Source organism: Gobius niger, assembly GCF_951799975.1.
Source record: "Gobius niger genome assembly, chromosome: 10".
Lineage (NCBI taxonomy): Eukaryota > Metazoa > Chordata > Actinopteri > Gobiiformes > Gobiidae > Gobius > Gobius niger.
Genome location: NC_136861.1, coordinates 6,870,151 through 6,892,741, shown reverse-complemented (window position 1 = coordinate 6,892,741; position 22,591 = coordinate 6,870,151). Strand labels below are relative to the sequence as shown.

The following is a 22,591-nucleotide window of genomic DNA, read 5'->3' as shown; positions in this document are numbered from 1 at the left end:
CCCACACTGATCACACTCATGTAGTTTCTCTCCAGTGTGGATTCTCTGGTGTCTTGAAAGACTTACTGAAAATCTGAATTTCTTCTCACACTCCTCACAGCCGTAGGGTTTATCTCCATTGTGAATCCTCATGTGATGTTCCAGACACCATGATGAAGAAAAGGCTCCCACACTGTTCACACTCATATGGTTTTATTCTACTCTGAACTGCCTTGTGTGTTCTGAGATGTGAGAGCTGACTGAATTTCTTCCCACATTCTTCACAGCTGTAAGTTTTTCTCTCTCATGTGAGTTTTAAGGTTAGAAAACTGACTGAAGGCGCACACTGGTCACACTCATAGGGATTCTCATGGTTAAAATGTGTGTCTGATTCTTTTAAAGTGTTTGGTACACAGTCAATCTAAGCTTTGGACTTCACAAACAGAGAACAGGCATTACGTTTTCTACCATGTTCCATTGAACACATAAGAACTACCAACATCTAACCAAACGCATCCATCATTTCATGAAGCAGGGTTGAAAAATATGTTAATGGTTTTTTAAAACATATTTCATGTATTTATGAATACAATGAGTTAATTTCTTAAATGATTGCTCCATTATAACAAAAAAAAAAAACATCTTATGCCTTTTATCGTTATTTAGATCATGGCGCTTATACGAGAAACCAAAAGAGACAAAAACATACCAACGTTTGCACTGGTATTGTATTGTATGTTCAAGACCAAAGTTACACATTTTCCTTCATCTGGTTTCACTGAACCAGAATAAATGTACTACTCAACTTGTCAGAAAGTAAACTTTATTTGTAAAAAACAAAACGAAATGTCAAAAAGAAAAAACTTTTATAAAAATTAAAAACAAACTGCAGCATTTTTGAAACATTCAGGTAAAATCGAGTAAATTGATCAAGTCTGAACTCCACAAACATCTCTGCATCTAATGTCTGTGAGTCCAGCTGTTGGTCCAGTGTCACATGACCCTGCCTCAGCAGCTCTGTGCTCTTCAGTGTTTGTCCCGTTAACTGCTCCACAGTGGCTCCTGTAGAGTCGGATCTGTTTTAACGGCGACGAAACTGCTCACTCTATTAGGACTTCTCCAGTGTGGATTCTCTGGTGTCGTGAAAGACTTTTTGAAAATGAGAAGGTCTGACCACATTCCCCACATCTGTAGGGCTTTTCTCCAGTGTGGACACTCATGTGAGCTTTAAGAGAAGAAGAACATCTGAAGGCTGTCCCACACTGATCACACTCATAGGGCTTCTCTCCCGTGTGGATTGTCTTGTGACTTGAGAGACTACTTAATAATCTGAAGGTCTGACCACATTCCCCACAGCTGTAGGGCTTTTCTCCAGTGTGGATCCTCATGTGAGATTTAAGGCTAAAAGACTGACTGAAGACTTTCCCACATTGATCACATTCATAGGGCTTCTCCTCAGTGTGGATCCTCATGTGTCGTTTAAGAAGTTGTGATCTCCTGAGGGCTGTCCCGCACTGCTCACACTCATATGGTTTCTCTCCAGTGTGGATCCTCATGTGAGATTTAAGATTTGAAGAATGCCTAAAGTCTTTCCCACACTGATCACACTCATGGGCCTTCTCTCCCGTGTGGATCCTCATGTGAATTTCAAGGTACTTTGAAGAACTAAATGCATTCCCACACTGATCACACTCATGTGGTTTTGTTCCACTATGAACTGTCATGTGCCTTCTGAGATTTGAGGACTGACTGAATTTCTTTCCACACTGTTCGCAGTTGTATGGTTTCTCTCCAGTGTGGATCCTCATGTGTTGTTGAAGATGTTGTGATCTCCTGAAGGCTGTCCCACACTGATCACACTCATATGGTTTTTCTTCAGTGTGGATCATCTTGTGTCGTTTTAGATGAGATGATGTACTGAATGATTTCCCACACTCCTCACAGCTGTGCATCTTTCTCTGTGTGTGGGGAGTCTGCAGAATCTGAGCTGGGTCCATTTCTCTGCAGAAAGAAAAATGAAATGAATTAGTTTTCTGTTACAGATAATGTTATGTAAAACACTGAGTCACAAATGCTGTTGTTCCTCTCCTGCACACGCCACGATCTACGTGCATGTATCGACTCCAATGCGATTACTACAAGAAGTAAGCAGCTAAAAAGACTACACTGAAGGTAAGCAATATGCAAATGTTATGCTAACATCAGCTAAAGTTGTGCTAACAGTGGCTCATACAGGGAACTACTTCCGTCTTCGTCAGAGGCGTCTCCCAACGTGCATGATGCGTCTCTTATTGGGATCGGGAGACGCCTCTGATGAAGACGGAAGTAGTTCCTTGCCCGTCGAAACGCGTAAGGTATTTGAACAGCTTTGTTTGTTTCTACCTAGTGTCTTTCAAAAAGAAACCAAAAAACTAAAGCGGTATGATATCGTGAAATGTTAAATCCATATGAGCTGCATGTTAATAGTGAGGGCTGTCCTAACCCTGTTGGCCAATCAGAGGCCGGCAGTCTGTTCACGTCACCTTAGTCACAGTTTAGTGCTTTGGCCACAGCCAGCTACTGACTTTCCTCCATTAAACAGAGATTAGGTTGTGTATCTTTCATTGATGTTATTTTTAGAGCCACATCCCTGATCACTCGTCACAATACACAGATCCTACTCACCTGTGTGCAGACAGACTGTGGAGCTGCTCTGTGTGTCCTGGATATTTCCTCCAAATCAGCAGAGTCCTCCCAGGTGCCTTTGTGGCTCTTCCTGCATTAGCTCCTCCCCCAATGGACCCCTCCTTCACCTGTGTGGATGAAGCCTCTGCTGCCCCCTGCTGACATCATCCTGCACAAACACCCCTCCTCCTTTCAACTCTTTTATAGAGAAAACATAATTGTCCAACTTTTATTCTGGTTTGCGAAGGCTCTCATTCATCCAGGGAGTTTCCATCATAGAAAAGGGTTAAATAATCGACTGGACTGGGTTTGGTAAAGTTGAGGATGTTTTGCTTCTAGTCACAGAAGCTTCTTCATAGCTCTTCAGGTCATAAAAGGCACAATTACCCAAACCCATCATCAGCATTTCTCATACTTTACATAATTAAGTCTAAATTAATTCCTTTTTGAAGCAGTGTTTTAATGACCGTGTAACTGGACCCATGTGTAAGCTTGTTGTAGACCTTCATGGCACCACAGTCTAATCTTCACCTGTGTTTGACTTTTGGGGTATAGTGCTAGGAAAAAAAAACAAAACCATTAAATATTCTTTGTGTTTAACCAGAGATATTGTTGCCGTCAAGTGTAATGTTTTCTTATTCAGAGGATGTGTATTACCACCATGGGGCATCGGGCAGAATGCAACACCAGGAGTTTATACAATATTCATTGGACAGATGACTTGATGTCAAACAGATGGATCAGTCATATGCTAGAATACAAGTCTAAATAAATGTGCATGAAACCAGCTCCTGTCAAGGAAAGTCGCCCTACGTGAGGATGACCAAAAGAGGAAGGTGAGAGGATGCAGACTTCTTAATGTGATACAACAGGTGAAGGGAATTAACCAAGTTGCTGTGGAACCAATCCAAAATGAGGAGGAGCAGCAGTAAGTATAGTCAGGAAAGTAAGTACATAAGAAAAAAAATACCTTCAGAATAAATATAATGAACAGAATGAGCTCAGTTTGTCAGAAAGTACATTTTATTTGTAAAAAAAAGAAAACATTTCATTATAAAAAAGTTAAGCTTTACATTTGATAAAAAGCAAAATCAAACTTGCAGCTTGTTATGATGACGTCATTGAACAGATTTGACCTCTGCATTTGACCCGTCTCTAATGTCTGTGAGTCCAGATCTTCTCTGACCTGCTTCCACTCTGCTCCTGGAGGGTTCTGCTCCACAGTGGCTCCTGTAGAGTCAGATCTGTGACAATGGTTACTAAACTCTAGTGGGGCTTCCCTCCAGTGTGGATTTTCTGGTGTTAGGTGAGTCTAGTTAAACATCTGAAGGTCTGACCACACTCACGGCTCTAAGGCTAGGTCTGAATGCTTTCCCACACTGATCACACTCATACGGTTTCTCTCCAGTGTGGATCCTCTGATGTGATTTGAAACCGCATAAAATTCTGAAGGTCTGACCACACTCCTCACACCTGTAGGGTTTTTCTCCAGTGTGGATCCTCATGTGTTGTTTGAGGGACTGTGATGTAGTGAATGCTTTTCCACACTGATCACACACACATGGCTTTATTCCACTATGAACTGTCATGTGCCTTCTGAGAGTCGAGGACTGACTGAATTTCTTTCCACACTCTTCACAGTTGTAGGGTTTTTCTCCAGTGAGGATCCTCATGTGATGTTCTACGGACTGTGATGTAGTAAATGCTTTCCCACACTGATCACACTCATGTGGTTTCTCTTCAGTGTGGATCATCTTGTGTCGTTTTAGATGAGATGATGTACTGAATGATTTCCCACACTCCTCACAGCTGTGCATCTTTCCCTGTGTGTGGGGAGTCTGCAGACTGTGAGCTGGGTCCATTTCTCTGCAGATAGAAAAATGGAAGGAATTAGTGTTCTGTTACAGACAATGTTATGTAAAACACTGAGTCACAAATGCTGTTGTTCCTCTCCCGCACACGCCACGATCTATGTGCTTAGAGCCACATCCCTGATCACTCGTCACAATACACAGATCCTACTCACCTGTGTGCAGACAGACTGTGGAGCTGCTCTGTGTGTCCTGGATATTTTCTCTTAATCAGCAGAGTCCTCCCAGGTGCCTTTGTGGCTCTTCCTGCATTAGCCCCTCCCCCAATGGACCCCTCCCTCACCATAGTAGAGGGAAAAGCTTCCGCTGCCCCCTGCTGACCTTATCCTGCACAAACACCCCTCCTCCTTTCAGCTCTTTTATAGAGAAAACATCATTATCCAACTTTTATTCTGGTTTGTGAAGGCTCTCATTCATCCAGGGAGTTTCCATCATAGAAAAAGGTTAAATCCGACTGGGCTGGGTTTGGTAAAGTTGAGGACGTTTTGCTTCTAGTCACAGAAGCTTCTTCAAAGCTCTTCAGGTCATAAAAGACACAATTACCCAAACCCATTATCAGCATTTGTCATACTTTACATAATTAAGTCTAAATTAATTTATTTTTAAAGCAGTGTTTTAATGACCGTGTAACTGGACCCATGTGTAAGCTTGTTGTAGACCTTCATGGCACCACAGTCTAATCTTCACCTGTGTTTGACTGTTGGGGTATAGTCCTGGTTAAAAAAAACAAAACCATTAAACATTCTTTGTGTTTTACCAGGGATGTTGTTGCCATGAAGTGTAATGTTTTCTTATTCAGAGGATGTGTATTACCACCATGGGGCATCGGGCAGAATGCAACACCAGGAGTTTATACAATATTCATTGGACAGATGACTTGATGTCAAACAGATGGATCAGTCATATGCCAGAATACAAGTCTAAATAAATGTGCATGAAACCAGCTCCTGCCGAGGAAAGTCGCCCTACGTGAGGATGACCAAAAGAGGAAGGTGAGAGGATGCAGACTTCTTAATGTGACACAACAGGTGAAGGGAATTAACCAAGTTGCTGTGGAACCAATCCAAAATGAGGAGGAGGAGCAGGAATTAAAGTGAGGAAAGTACAGCATTAACAAAACATAAGAAACAAAAAAAAAACCTTCTGAACAAATGTAATGAACAGAATGAGCTCAGTTTGTCAGAAAGTACATTTTATTTGTAAAAAAAAAAATCATATAAAAAAGTTAAGCTTTACATTTGATAAAAGCAAAATCAAACTTGCAGCTTGTTATGATGACGTCATTGAACAGATTTGACCTCTGCATTTGACCCGTCTCTAATGTCTGTGAGTCCAGATCTTCTCTGACCTGCTTCCACTCTGCTCCTGGAGGGTTCTGCTCCACAGTGGCTCCTGTAGAGTCAGATCTGTGATAATCGTTACTAAACTCTAGTGGGGCTTCCCTCCAGTGTGGATTTTCTGGTGTTAGGTGAGACTAGTTAAAAATCTAAAGGTCTGACCACACTCACGGCTCTAAGGCTTTTCTCCAGTGTGGATCCTCATGTGTTGTTTGAGGGACTGTGATGAAGCAAAGTATTTCCCACACTGATCACACTCATGTGGCTTTATTCCACTATGAACTGTCATGTGTGTTCTGAGATTTGAGGACTGCCTGAATTTCTTTCCACACTCTTCACAGTTGTATGTTTTTTCTTCAGTGTGGACTCTCATGTGTTGTTGAAGATGTTCTGATCTCCTGAAGGCTGTCCCGCACTGCTCACACTCATATGGTTTCTCTCCAGTGTGGATCCTCATGTGAGATTTAAGGCTTGAAGACTGACTGAAGACTTTCCCACATTGATCACATTCAAAGGTCTTCTCCTCAGTGTGAATAATCTTGTGTCGTTTTAGAATAGATGATGTACTGAATGATTTTCCACACTCCTCACAGCTGTGCATCTTTCTCTGTGTGTGGGGAGTCTGTAGAGGCTGAGCTGGGTCCATTTCTCTACAGACAGAAACAGGAGAGGAGTTAGTGTTCTGTCACAGATATTATTCCTGTAAAAATCTGACTCACTAAGTGTTGTTCAGTGCAGACCTGGTTTGACCCTCCCCTCCCTCTGACTCTGTTCTCATTCACACAGACAGTATCACGACTCTTTGTGAATCAATGACAAACCTGTTTCCAAATCCAAATGTTTCCAAAAGCGTGTGAGTGTTGGAGCTGCAAGAAGAAAGTCCTGTATCTGTTTTCAATTGTAAATCACGTCTTGACTTTAGTCTGTGCCTTCTATGGAAACATTGGCAGTGTCTTGATGACTCTGTGCTACTGACTTCCCTCCATTGAACAGAGATTATCTTGTTTTTCCTTCAGATTCAGAGTCACGTCCCTGATCACTCGTCACAATACACAGATCCTACTCACCTGTGTGCAGACAGACTGTGGAGCTGTTTTTTGTCCTGGATATTTCCTCTTAATCAGCAGAAAACTCCCAGGTGCCTTTATGGCTCTTCCTGCATTAGCCCCTCCCCTAAATGACCCCTCCCTCACCTGTGTGGATGAAGCCTCTGCTGCCCCCTGCTGACATTATCCTGCACAAACACCCCTCCTCCTTTCAGCTCCTTTATATAGAAAACATCATTATCCAACATTGCCTTCGATTAATGCACTTTTCAAACTTCTATTCTGGTTTGTGAAGGCTCTCATTCATCCAGGGAGTTTCCATCATAGAAAAAGGTTAAATCATCGACTGGACTGGGTTTGGTTAAGTTGAGGATGTTTTGCTTCTAGTCACAGAAGCTTCTTCATAGCTCTTCAGGTCATAAAAGACACAATTACCCAAACCCATTATCAGCATTTATCATACTTTACATAATTAGGTCTAAATTAATTCCTTTTTGAAGCAGTGTTTTAATGACCGTATAACTGGACCCATGTGTAAGCTTGTTGTAGTCCTTCAGAGCACCACAGTCTAATCTTCATCTGTGTTTGACTGTTAGGGTGTAACCATTAAATATTCTTTGTGTTTTACCGGGTAATGTATTCTTATTCAGAGGATGTGTATTACCACCATGGGGCATCGGGCAGAATGCAACACCAGGAGTTTATACAATATTCATTGGACAGATGACTTGATGTCAAACACATGGATCAGTCATATGCTAAAATACAAGTCTAAATAAATGTGCATGAAACCAGCTCCTGCCAAGGAAAGTCGCCCTACGTGAGGATGACCAAAAGAGGAAGGTGAGAGGATGCAGACTTCTTAATGTGATACAACAGGTGAAGGGAATTAACCAAGTTGCTGTGGAACCAATCCAAAATGAGGAGGAGCAGCAGGAAGTAAAGTGAGGAAAGTACAGCATTAACAAAACATATCAAACAAATAAAAAACCTTCAGAACAAATGTAAAGAACAGAATGAGCTCAGTTTGTCAGAAAGTACATTTTATTCGTAATAAAAAGAAAAATGTCATTATAAAAAAGTTAAGCTTTACATTTGATAAAAGCAAAATCAAACTTGCAGCTTGTTATGATGACGTCATTGAACAGATTTGACCTTTGCATTTCACCCGTCTCTAATGTCTGTGAGTCCAGATCTTCTCTGACCTGCTTCCACTCTGCTCCTGGAGGGTTCTGCTCCACAGTGGCTTCTGTAGAGTCAGATCTGTGATAATGGTTACTAAACTCTAGTGGGGCTTCCCTCCAGTGTGGATTTTGTGGTGTTAGGTGAGTCTAGTTAAAATTCTGAAGGTCTGACCACACTCCTTACACCTGTAGGGCTTTTCTCCAGTGTGGATCCTCATGTGATGTTCAAGGGACTGTGATGTAGTAAATGCTTTTCCACACTGATCACACACATATGGTTTTATTCCACGATGAACTGTCATGTGCCTTCTGAGATTTGAGGACTGACTGAATTTCTTTCCCAACTCTTCACAGTTGTATGTTTTTTCTCCAGTGTGGACTCTCATGTGTTTTCTGAGGCCGCCTGACTCAGCAAAGATTGTCTCACAATGCCCACACTTGTGTGGCCTCTCTCCAGTGTGGATCCTCATGTGACATTTGAGGGAGTGTGATGAAGCAAAGTTTTTCCCGCACTGATCACACTCATATGGTTTCTCTCCCGTGTGGATCCTCATGTGAGATTGAAGGTTAGAAGACTGACAGAAGGCTTTCCCACATTGATCACATTCTTGTGTCGTTTTAGATGAGATGATGTACTGAATGATTTCCCACACTCCTCACAGCTGTGCATCTTTCCCTGTGTGTGGGGAGTCTGAAGAGTCTGAGCTGGGTCCATTTCTCTGCAGACAGAAAAATGAAAGGAATTAGTGTTCTGTTACAGACAATGTTATGTAAAACACTGAGTCACAAATGCTGTTGTTTCTCTCCCGCACACGCCACGATCTACGTGCATGTATCGACTCCAATGCGAATACTACAAGAAGTAAGCAGCTAAAAAGACTCCAATGAAGGTAAGCAACATGCAAATATTATGCTAACATCAGCTTAAGTTGTGCTAACAGATGCTAAATGCTAATGTCGGCAAAATCCCCTGACCTCATACAGTGGTTTGATGTCGTGAAATGTTAAATCCATATGAGCTGCATGTTAATAGTGAGGGCTGTCCTAACCCTGTTGGCCAATCAGAGGCCGGCAGTCTGTTCACGTCACCTTAGTCACAGTTTAGCGCTTTGGCCACAGCCAGCTACTGACTTTCCTCCATTAAACAGAGATCATGTTTTTTAATCATTGATGTTGTTTTTAGATTCACATCCCTGATCACTCGTCACAATACACAGATCCTACTCACCTGTGTGCAGACAGACTGTGGAGCTGCTCTGTGTCCTGGATATTTCCTCCACATCAGCAGAATCCTCCCAGGTGCCTTTGTGGCTCTTCTTGTATTAGCCCCTCCCCGAAATGACCCCTCCCCAACCAGAGTGGATGAAACCTCTGCTGCCCCCTGCTGACATCATCCAGCACAAACACCCCTCCTCCTTTCAGCTCTTTTAGAGAGAAAACATCATTATCCAACATTCGATTAATGCACTTTTCAAACTTTTATTCTGGTTGAAAACTTTACAAGTGTCTGTGTCTGGTCTATGTGCATGGGCTGTATTTGTTTAGTCTTGCTTAATTTGAAAGCAGGACAAGTTATGATTATGTTTGTAATTATAGGTAGTATTTATCATACTTTACATAATGAAATCCACATTTATTCCTCTTTGCATGAATGTTTAGATGACCGTGTTTAAAGCATTAAGCAGAGCCTCAGCCTGGAAAGTAACTTGAACCATGTTGTTGTTGACCTTCATGGCACCACAGTCTTATCTTAACCAGTGACTGTTGGGGTATAGTGCTGGGTAAAAAAAAACAAAAAACGATTAAATATACTTTGTGTTTTACCAGGGATGTTGTTGCTGTCAAGTGTAAAGTATTCTTATTCAGAGGATGTGTATTAGCAAGCAAAGTGTTTCCCGCACTGCTCACACTCATATGGTTTCTCTCCAGTGTGGATCCTCATGTGATGTTCTAGGGACTGTGATCTCGTAAATGCTTTCCCACACTGATCACACTCATGTGGTTTTATTCCACTATGAACTGTCATGTGCCTTCTGAGATTTGAGGACTGACTGAATTTCTTTCCACAGTCTTTGCAGTTGTATGGTTTCTCTCCAGTGTGGACTCTCATGTGAGATTTAAGATTAGAAGACTGACTGAAGACTTTCCCACATTGATCACATTCGTACGGCTTCTCCTCAGTGTGGATCATCTTGTGTAGTTTTAGATGAGATGATGTCCAGAATGATTTCCCACACTCCTCATGGCTGTGTATCTTTCCTTGTGTGTGAGGAGTCTGCTGAGGCTGAGCTGGGTCCTTTTCTCTGCAGACAGAAACAGGAGAGGAGTTAGTGCCCCCTGCTGTCATTGTGCTGTACAAACACCCTTTCTCCTTTCAACTCCTACAGCTTTCAAACTGGTTTACATTCAAATTCACTGAGTCCAGATCAGCTCTGTCATCAACAATAGCGTTCCAGTGTGAATGGAAGAGATCATTCCTTACAGTAAACCTTGGTAAGAACAAAAGCAGAGATATTTTTTTGAAAATCTACACAAGCTCTTTGTTGGTCAGTAAAAACCCTTTACTCAACAAAAAATAAATGTCCACACACCCAGACAATATTAATGAACAAATAATTGTTGTGATTTTTAGCTTTGTTTATGTGAACAAAGTCAAAAATAAAACATCAAAACCAAATGTCGGTTTAAAGTTTTAACTGGTTAACTTCATCTTCTGCCACTGTTACATGAAGTGCAGGTATTGATATTAGATGCACAAAGAACTAACCAGGCCCACCTTAATGCACCCATAGGCCCCGGGGCTTAAACAGAATTGTAGCCCCGGGTAGTTACACATTTTCCTTCATCTGGTTTCACTCTCAGCGAAACAAGACCCCTCCGCTTCGCGTCGGGGTCCAGTTCGCCCTGTCGGTACTTATTTTCCCGATAATGACCAGCGTTCTATACATTATCCCTTACATATATACTTAAACACAAATATAAAAAACAGCAGCATATTTGAGTGTTGGAATAATGATGTCATTAAACAGATCTGACCTCTGCATGAGACCTGTCTCTAACAAGCATCACGTGACCCTGCCTCAGCAGCTCTGTGCTCCACAGTGTTTGTCCCTTTAACGTTTCTGATTCTCTGACCTGCTTCCACTCTGCTCCTGGATGGTTCTGCTCCACAGTGGCTCCTGTAGAGTCAGATTGCTGATAATGGCGACCCAACTGGGAACTCTTTCAGGGATTCACTCTCGTGTGGATTCTCATGTGACGTCTGAAATGTGAGAGCTGCCTGAATTTCTTTCCACACTCTTCACAGCTGTAAGGCTTTTCTCCAGTGTGGACTCTCATGTGACGCTTTAGGTCCTGTGACCTCCTGAAGGCCGTCCCACACTGATCACATGCAAAGGCCTTCTCTCCAATGTGGATAATATTGTGTCTTTTCAGACTTTGTGCTCTTGTAAATGACTTCCCACACTCCTCATAGCTGTGTGTCTTTCCCTGTGCGGGAGGAGTCTGCTGAGGCTGAGCTGGGTCCATTTCTCTTCAGACAGAAACAGGAGAGGAGTTAGTGTTCTGTCACAGATATTATTCCTGTAAAACACTGACTCACTAAGTGTTGTTCTGTGCAGACTTGGTTTGACCCTCCCCTCCCTCTGACTCTGTTCTCATTCACACAGAGAGCATCACCCCTCCCCCATCGACTCTTTGTGAATCAGTGACAAACCTGTTTCCACATCAGCGTCTGAGTGCTGGAGCTGCAAGAAGAAAGTCCTGTATCTGTTTTCAATTGTAAATCTCGTCTTGACTTTAGTCTGTGCCTTCTATGGAAACATTAGCAGTGTCTTGATGACTCTGTGCTACTGACTTCCCTCCATTAAACAGAGATTATCTTGTTTTTCCTTCAGATTCAGAGTCACATCCCTGATCACTCGTCACAATACACTGATCCTACTCACCTGTGCAGACAGACTGTGGAGCTGCTCTGTGTGTCCTGGATATTCCCTCCAAATCAGCAGATTCCTCCCAGGTGCCTTTGTGGCTCTTCCTGTATTAGCCCCTCCCCCAAATGACCCCTCCCCAACCAGAGTGGATGAAACCTCTGCTGCCCCCTGCTGACATCATCCTGTACAAACACTCCTTCTCCTTTCAACTGATATATAGTGAAAACTTGATTATCAGACATTGGCTTCGATTAATGCACTTTTCAAACTTTTATTCTGGTTGAAAAATTGGAGACAAATCAGAGATGATGGTTTTACATTTGAGAAAAAGTGTTTGTGTCTGGTCTATGTGCATGGGCTCTATTTGTTTAGTCTTGTTTATTTTGAAAGCAGGACAAGTTATGACTATATTTGTAATTATTGGTAGTATTTATCATACTTTACAGGATTAAATCGACATTTAATCCTCTTTGCATGAATGTTTAAATGACTGTGTTTATTTTTTTTATTTTTATTATTTTATTTTTTATTTTTTTATTATTATTTTTTTATTATTTTTTTCAAAAGAAATACAAACCATATACTGCAACTAATATACAAAAACATACACACAAATGCAAAACAAAACAAAACAGACAGACATACATACAAAAATGAAAAAAAAAAATGAAAAAAAAAAAAGATATATATAATAAAATATATAACGAGGAGGAGAGAGTCCAGTCTGTCTTGCACACAGTTATCCACATTTGCCGTTCTTGCAGAATGTACAGGATACAAACAATATAAGTGATATAAATGGCCTTAATACGCAAATAACAGAGCAATACAACAATACACCAGTCAGCGTTGATTTTGCGGCGTATTATGTTTGTTTATTTGATTTGGGACAGCACATGCCTTCACACGCACGCGACCCATGCATGTAAACTTACTACACCACTAAATGATTATTTTTAGGTATCCTTTTAGTGCATTTGTATAAAAAGCAACTTTGGTTACCACTTTCATTTATTTATTTATTTTTAAATAAAACATTTCAACCTCCGCCGCATAATCAACGCCAATCCACAGTCTTTATGCACTTCCTATTTCTTTTATAAACCATTTTTTGTCAAACTCATGGCCCATGTTCCTTATTTTGTGAGTTATCTTCTCATTCAATTTTACTTCTTGAATAATATTAATCCATTTTTTAATATCCAGTGGATTACTTTTTTTCCACTCCTTTGTTATAATCTTTAGAGCTGTAATTCTAAGAATTTGGAAGATATATTTTTCATCTGAGTTAATATTAATTGGTATTTTTCCTAATATAATATTTTCTGATTTCAAATCAAGTTTCTTTCCCAGAATCGCTTCAATAATTTGAAATACTTCTTTCCAGTAAGGTTGTAATACTTTACAAGTATAGAAAATATGTGTGTGATTTGCATTTTCCTCTCCACAATTCCTCCAACATTTACAATTTGCCCCTTTATATTTGCTCATACTTTCTGGAGTCAAGAAGTATCTCATAATTATTTTCCAAGCGAACTCTCTCCAAAATAAGGAACCCACAGTTGTATGGACCCCAGCACAAATCTGTTCCCATTCATTTTCAGTTATTTGTATATTAAACTCTTCTTCCCATTTTATCTTAACATTGGTTGCTATTTTCTCTTTTTGCTGCAATAAAATTTGGTAAAGCTGACTCAAAGCATTTTTTTGTTTCCTATTACGGTTATTTGCCATATAGACTCAGGGGGTTTAGGTCATATTTAATCTTTCCCAATGTACTATTCAAATAGCTTCTGACTTGTAAATATTTATAAAATTGGGTTCTTGGTATCTTATATTGTTTGGACACATTTTCAAAAGATTCCATTTCACCATTTTTAAACATTTGATGGAATCTTATGAGTCCATTTTCTGCCCAGTTATTGAATAAAAAATCCGATGTGTTTGCCTTAAATTCAGGATCTCTAGATATTTCCCTCAAATAAACCATTTCTTCATGTTTTATCTTCATACATCTAATAATTCTTTTCCACACCTTAATGGTTTTCTCTATACAGTAGTTATTCTTTATTTCTTCTTTAAGTTCTTTATCTTTAGTTAGGAATATAGCAGATTTGATTAAATGTACCTTGTGTGTCTCGATTTCTTTCCATCTTGGATTATTAGAGTCACTTATCCAGGTTATTATTGACTTTACCTGGGCTACTTTGAAATATGTCTCTAAATCTGGTAGTGCTAACCTTCCCCCTGATTTTGGCAGTTTTACATTTTTTAGTTTCACCCGTGGTTTTTTGTCGTCCCAGATAAATGTTCTCATCAAATTATCCCATTCTTTAAAGTACCTGGGTGGTATGTAGCTCGGCAAAGTTTGAAACATAAATAAAAATCTGGGTAAAGTAATCATTTTGATAGACTGAATTTTCTCAAGCATTGATAAATTCAAAATCTTCGATCTACTAAACTCTGTTTTAACCTGATTGATTAATTTATCATAATTAATTTCAAAAAGTTTACCCATGCTTTTTGGTATATATACCCCCAGGTACTTTACATGCTCACAGTCCCATCTAAAATTAAATTTACTCTTGATTTCGTTATCAACCTCTCCTATCATCATAGCCTCTGTTTTATGTGTGTTTAGCTTATACCCGGAGTGTTGACTATACTTTTGTATTTCTTCCATTAGGTTATCCAAGGATTTCCCAACCTCCAACATTGTCACCATCACATCGTCTGCATACATCGCTAATTTGTATTCATAACCCCCCAGACTAATCCCACTTATATTTCTATTTTGTCTTATGCTCTCTGCTAAAGGCTCTATACACAGTACATAAACCAGCGGTGAGAGACAGTCGCCCTGCCTTACACCACGGTGCAGGCTAAACGTCCTCGACAGTTCTCCGTTTACCTTTACAACTGCTTGAGGGTTCTTATACATCACTCTCAGAACATTTATAAAAGAGTCATGGAAACCAAAAGATTTACATGTGTCAAAAATAAAATCCCAAGATAGCCGGTCAAAGGCTTTTTCGGCATCTAATGTCAACATTAGAGCCTGCTGCCTATGTCTCTCTGCCCAATCTACCAAATTCAGAATCCTTCTCACGTTGTCTGACAACAGTCTTCCCTGCACAAAACCGGTTTGGTCTTTATTTATCAAATGCGGAACTATTAGTGATAGTCTGTTAGCCATAATTGATGTGAATATTTTTTGGTCCACATTTAGTAAAGACACTGGTCTGTATGAGCTGCATTTAGTTAGATCTTTACCTTCTTTTGGAAGAACACTAATTATTGAATCATTCCATGTGGGGGGCCAAACAGCTCTTGTGATTATCCAGTTGAACAACCTACATAGAATTGGTACTAGTAATTTGCTAAAGTATTTATAAAATTCATTAGTGTATCCGTCACTTCCTGGACTCTTATCCACCTTACTCTTCTGTATCGCAGCCAGGACTTCTTGTTCAGTCACTGGTTTTATAAGTTCTGCATTTTGTTCTGAAGTTACCTGCTGTAGATTTAGTGAATCCAGATATTGTCTGCTTTCCCTACTTCTACATCCTGTTTCCTCATACAGATCGCTATAGTATTTAAGAAAACATTCTGTGATTTCATTTTTCTCTGTATGGTAGTTAGAAGCATTTCCTTGAATTTTTGCGATAGTTGCCTGTTCTCTTTGCTTTTTCAGTTTAAAGGCTTGCAGCTTTAAAGCTTTGGGACCATTATCATAAAATTTTTGTTTGGTAAATGCAAGAGATTTGACTATGTCCTCTGTCAGAATTTCATTCAATTTGTTTTGTTTTTCTATTAGCTTTTTCTTAATTTGGTAGTTTCCTGTCTGTTCATGTTCCTGTTGCAATCGCTCTATCTCACTTTTTACATTATTCATGTCTTGCATATACATTTTCTTTCTCCAAGAAGTGAGGGATATTATTTCACCACGTATGGTAGCTTTTGGAGCTTCCCACAGTATAACTGGTGTTGTCTCCTCTTTATCATTATTTTGAAAGAAGGCCTCTATAATTTGTTGGATTCTGTCTGTAACAGGTTCATCTTGAAGTAAAGAATTATTTAATCTCCATAATGTTCTTCCTTTTCCATTTCCCAGAGATATAGTTAAACAAATTGGAGCATGGTCCCCCAATGTTATAGGTCTTATTTCACACTTATTTCACGTTACTTTTTGTGATGTCTTCCTTAAACATAAAAAAAATAATCCAGCCGGGAATAGATCTTATGTGCATCTGAGTAGAAAGTAAATTTTCTTTCATGAGGGTTGAGATGTCTCCATATATCTGTCAAACCCAATTCCTTTTCTATGTTTTTTAATAATGTTGCTGTTTTTTCAGCTTTATGTTTCCCTTTGCTTTGAGTATCTTTAGCAGACATTGCCATATTAAAATCCCCTCCCATGATTGCTAACCCTTTTGCTTTTGTAATTAGTAATGAGACCATTCTCCTCATGAACTCAGAATCTTGTCCAGGTGGGTTATAGATATTTAACAAAGACATCGCCTTACCATCTACCTTTCCCACTACTAACACATATCTGCCCTCTTTATCTTTAACACATGTTTCAAGTTCAAACGGGATACGTTTCGGTATTATAGTAGCCACTCCTCTTCTTGCTGTGCTATAAGAGGATGCAAAGACATGGGCTGAAGCCAATTTACCAAGTTTCTCATGCTCCATTTTATTTAAATGCGTTTCTTGCAGAAATATTATATCCCCCTCTCTTTTTAAACTTTGTAAAACTCTTTTCCTTTTAATACAGTTATTAAGGCCATTTATATTTTGTGACACAATTTTTATCACTTGTATTTTCTTTTTTAGAAGACGAAACTAAAAAACTACAAAGCCGTAAGAAAAAACTACATTTATATTCCTCCTCAGAAAAAAAGTAAAAAACCAAAAATTACTTCCAATTGGTCCATCATTCTCAATGATGGTCTTTGTGGAATTTCATGCATTTCTTTTTGCATGATATCCGTGTTCATTCTAGAACACTTTAACTCAAAAACGGCTGGCAGCCCATAAATCTCTCAAACTCCGAACCTTTTAGTTCTGTCATGTCTTAATACAAAAAATAATAATAGTAATAGTAATTTAGAGAAAGGCTATGTCTCTTGAGAATAAGTAGGCCTAGGCTAAAGGAGGAGTAGGCTAAAATAAAGATAGCAGCCTGGTTGAGAGAAAAAGAAAGAAGCGAAGAGAGAGAAGAAGAAGAGAGAAAAAAAAAAGTCTAATTCTATGGGTCAAACTGACAGAAAAACAAACAAACAGACAAACAAACATACATACATAAACAAACAAACAAACAAACAAACAAACAAACAAACAAACAGAGAGACATACATAAACAGAGAAACAGCTAGCAATAAATAAATAAAAAATTATAAGCTCAAAAAAGAAAAAAAGAAAAAAAAAACAGCTTAAACTAAATTAAACAAAATTAAATTTGGAGAGTGGTTCCCGTTTTGTCCTTTTAATAGTGCTTCAATAACATACAGTAATTCCCGACAGTGCACCTATACTACTTCATACCCCATGTCACAAAGTCCAACTCAATGTTTGTATGTACTAAATTACTTTCCACTCCCCCAAAGCATTTTAAATGTCCATACCTTTCTTCTTCTTCTTTCTATTCATCACCTCCTCCATTCAGCTTAACCATCACTCCCGTTCTTCACCCTCTCCCATCCCAAGCGTTTCAGCTGGCGCATCCATTCTCCCCGCTCCTTAGGTCTAGCGCTTGGGGTGAGGCCGTAGGTCTGCTCTGCCTCCTGTGGAGTGTTGTAGATCTTCGGACCGTTTTCTTCCAACACGAACAGCTTCGCTGGGTATCGGACGTGCGATTTAATACCCGTCTCTTTCAGATGGCTTCGGATGCGCATGAAGCCTTTCCTTTGGGTTTGTAGTTTCGCTGTGAAGTCTTGATCCAGGTAGATGCGGTCTCCGCGGTAGAGCACTTCTTTCCTCGCCCATGCGGCTCTCAGCACCTGTTGCTTAGCCTCCCAAGTTGGGAAGCGAGCGATGATACTTCGTGGCTTGTTCCATGATGCGTCTGCCTTTTTGGTTGCTACAGAACGGTGCGCTGCCACAATTCCCAGTTGTTCTTTCGGGATTTGCAGAGTTTCATATAGAAGCGTTTCTACAAAGTTTATCATATTAGCAGGGTCATTCTCCTCCTTCACATTGTAGATGCGCACGTTCATTTGCCTCGATTTATTTTCTAAATATTCAACCCGCTTCTGCATATCGTCCATATCTTGTGTGAGCCCTTCTATCACTTCCACAAGGATAATTTCTCTTTCCTCGGCGCCGTTAACCCTTTCCTCCACTGCGGTCGCGCGTTCGGCCATGCCTTTCATTTCGGACTTATGCTGTCCAATTTCTTTCTTTATTTCGTCCATTTCCCTCTTTGTTTCTTCTCGGAATTCTCTAAATTCTCCGCGAAACTCACGCAGCTCTTGAATGATTTCAGCTGCGGCATCTTTGAACACCGCCTTCAAGCGCTGCTCGTCTATGTTCGCCATGCTTTTGTCTTTCTTCTTTCTCTTTTTCTCTTTTCCCGTTTTTTCTGCAACTTTACCAGAGCGGAGATACATTCCTTGTCACATATAAGCATAAGTCTCTTTCATGATTTTTCACTTTAAACCATTATCTCTTCGAATTGGTTCAAAGTTTGAGAGGAGCTGCACACTCACGCGTCCATGCTCTCGTCACCGGAAGCACACATGGATGTTTCTGATTCTGACTGAAATGACTGTGTTTAAAGCAAAGCCTCTTAAGCAGAGTTGTTGACCCTAATGGCACCACAGACTAATCTTAACCTGTGTCTTTCTTTTAGGGTATAGTGTTGGGGGGAAAAAACAACTTTGTGTTTGACCAGAGATGTTATTGCCTTCAAGTGTAATTTCTACTTTAAGACTTGGCTGTGTGTCCACACTGTCCACAAGTTCACTATTGTTTTTTTGGTTAGATTCAACACAGCTACGCACATTTTCATTCATCTAGTTTCACTGTTGTAAAATCAAAAGTTTGAGTAGGACTGATGTGATGTTCAGAGGATTTGTTTTACCACCATGGGACATCGAGCAGAATGCAATACCAGGAGTGAACAGTTTATACAATATTTATTGGACAGAAGATTTGATGGAAGATGAATTAGGGCAGACAGACACACATGGGTAAGAAAACAGACACAAGCATTAAAGGTGGTGATTATGCAGTCAAAAGCTAGAATACAAGTCTAAACAAATGTGCATATGACAAACTCTTACCAAGGAAAGCCGCCCCATGTGAGGATGAACAGGAAGGAAGTAAAGTGAGTTCAGTATATCATCAACAAAGAAATGTGACAAGCAGAAACCGTAGAAAAAAAAACGTAACAAACAGTCTGAATTTACTAGTTGGCTACAAAGTAAATTTTATTTGTGAAAAAAAAAATATAATAATGCTCATGAAATAAAAAATGAAGATGAAAATCACAAAAATATTGATGTCATGAAGCAGACCTGACCTCTGCATTTGACCCGTCTCTTCACTGTTTGTCCCTTTAATGTCTCTGATTCTCTGACCTGCTTCCACTCTGCTCCTGGATGGTTCTGCCCCAAAGTGGCTCCTGTAGAGTTGGATCACTGACAATGGTTACAAAACTCATCACTCTAGCGGGGATTTTCTAAAGGGTGGATTCTTGTGTAAGGTTAAAGGTTTAGAAGACTGAATGAAAGCGGGCCCACACTGATCACACTCATGTAGTTTCTCTCCAGTGTGGATTCTCTGGTGTCTTGAAAGACTTACGGAAAATCTGAATTTCTTCTCACACTCCTCACAGCCGTAGGGTTTATCTCCATTGTGAATCCTCATGTGATGTTCCAGACACCTTGATGAAGAAAAGGCTTTCCCACACTGTTCACACTCATATGTTTTTTTTCTACTCTGAAATGCCTTGTGTGTTCTGAGATGTGAGAGCTGACTGAATTTCTTCCCACATTCCTCACAGCTGTAAGTTTTTCTCTCTCATGTGAGTTTTAAGGTTAGAAAACTGACTGAAGGCGGTCCCACACTGGTCACACTCATAGGGATTCTCATGGTTAAAATGTGTGTCTGATTCTTTTAAAGTGTTTGGTACACACTCAATCTAAGCTTTGGACTTCACAAACAGAGAACAGGCATTACTTTTTCTACCATGTTCCATTGAACTCATAAGAACTACCAACATCCAAACAAACTCATCCATCATTTCATGAAGCAGGGTTGAAAAATATGTTAATGTTTTTTTAAAACATATTTCATGTATTTATGAATACAATGAGTTAATTTCTTAAATGATTGCTCCATTATAACAAAAAAAAAACATCTTATGCCTTTTATCGTGATTTAGATCATGGCTCTTATACGAGAAACCAAAAGAGACAAAAACATACCAACGTTTGCACTGGTATTGTATTGTATGTTCAAGACCGTAGTTACACATTTTCCTTCATCTGGTTTCACTGAACCAGAATAAATGTACTACTCAATTTGTCAGAAAGTAAACTTTATTCGTAAACAAAACGAAATGTCAAAAAGAAAAAACTTTTATAAAAATTAAAAACAAACTGCAGCATTTTTGAAACATTCAGGTAAAATCGAGTAAATTGATCAAGTCTGAACTCCACAAACATCTCTGCATCTAATGTCTGTGAGTCCAGCTGTTGGTCCAGTGTCACATGACCCTGCCTCAGCAGCTCTGTGCTCTTCAGTGTTTGTCCCGTTAACTGCTCCACAGTGGCTCCTGTAGAGTCGGATCTGTTTAAACGGCGACAAAACTGCTCACTCTATTAGGGCTTCTCCAGTGTGGATTCTCTGGTGTCTTGAAAGACTTTTTGAAAATGAGAAGGTCTGACCACACTCCCCACATCTGTATGGCTTTTGTCCAGTGTGGACACTCATGTGAGCTTTAAGAGAAGAAGAACATCTGAAGGCTGTCCCACACTGATCACACTCATAGGGCTTCTCTCCCGTGTGGATTGTCTTGTGACTTGAGAGACCACTTAATAATCTGAAGGTCTGACCACATTCCCCACAGCTGTAGGGCTTTTCTCCAGTGTGGATCCTCATGTGAGATTTAAAGCTAGAAGACTGACTGAAGACTTTCCCACATTGATCACATTCATAGGGCTTCTCCTCAGTGTGGATCCTCATGTGTTGTTTAAGATGTTGTGATCTCCTGAAGGCTGTCCCGCACTGCTCACACTCATATGGTTTCTCTCCAGTGTGGATCCTCTGATGGGAGGTGAGATCACATGAACGTCTGAAGGTCTGACCACAATCCCCACAGCTGTAGGGTTTTTCTCCAGTGTGGATCCTCATGTGATGTTCAAGGGACTGTGATGTAGTAAATCCTTTCCCACACTGATCACACTCATAGGGCTTCTCTCCAGTGTGAATAATCTTGTGTCTTTTCAGACTCCCTTCTCTAGTGAATAATTTTCCACACTCCTCGCAGCTGTGTGCCTTTCCCTGTGCGGGAGGAGTCTGCAGAGGCTGAGCTGGGTCCATTTCTCTACAGACAGAAACAGGAGAGGAGTTAGTGTTCTGTCACAGATATTATTCCTGTAAAACACTGACTCACTAAGTGTTGTTCAGTGCAGACCTGGTTTGACCCTCCCCTCCCTCTGACTCCGTTCTCATTCACACAGACAGAATCACCCCTCCCCCATCGACTCTTTGTGAATCAGTGACAAACCTGTTTCCACATCAGCGTCTGAGTGCTGGAGCAGCAAAAAGCTGTATCTTTTTTCAACTGTAAATCACGTCTTGACTTTAGTCTGTGCCTTCTATGGAAACATTAGCAGTGTCTTGATGACTCTGTGCTACTGACTTCCCTCCATTAAACAGAGATAATCTTGTTTTTCCTTCAGATTCAGAGCCATATCCCTGATCACTCGTCACAATACACAGATCCTACTCACCTGTGTGCAGACAGACTGTGGAGCTGCTCTGTGTGTCCTGGATATTCCCTCCAAATCAGCAGAGTCCTCCCAGGTGCCTTTGTGGCTCTTCCTGTATTAGCCCCTCCCCGAAATGACCCCTCCCCAACCAGAGTGGATGAAACCTCTGCTGCCCCCTGCTGACATTATCCTGTACAAACACTCCTCCTCCTTTCAACTGATTTATAGAGAAAACTTTATGATCAGACATTGCCTTCGAATGATGCACTTTTCAAACTTTTATTCTGGTTGAAAACTTTACAAGTGTTTGTGTCTGGTCTACGTGCATGGGCTCTATTTGTTTAGTCTTGTTTAATTTGAAAGCAGGACAAGTTATGATTATATTTGTAATTATTGGTAGTATTTATCATACTTTACATAATTAAATCGACATTTATTCCTCTTTGCATGAATGTTTAAATGACCGTGTTTAAAGCATTAAGCAGAGCCTCAGCCTGGAAAGTAACTAGAACCATGTTGTTGTCGACCTTCATGGCACCACAGTCTTATCTTAACCTGTGTCTTCCTTTTAGGGTATAGTGTTGGGTAAAATAACAACTTTGTGTTTGACCAGAGATGTTTTTGCCTTCAAGTG

The 22,591-nt window shown here is 40.1% G+C and overlaps 1 long non-coding RNA gene across 1 annotated transcript; it reads left to right on the top strand.

Annotated features, from left to right (window-relative positions):
- The first annotated feature begins 11,361 nt into the window (after positions 1 to 11,361).
- LOC306969421 lies at positions 11,362 to 21,148 on the top strand. The gene is made up of 3 exons (XR_013793323.1): positions 11,362 to 11,432; positions 19,985 to 20,030; positions 21,099 to 21,148. It is a non-coding gene; the product is annotated as an uncharacterized lncRNA (long non-coding RNA).
- Positions 21,149 to 22,591: the final 1,443 nt, after the last annotated feature.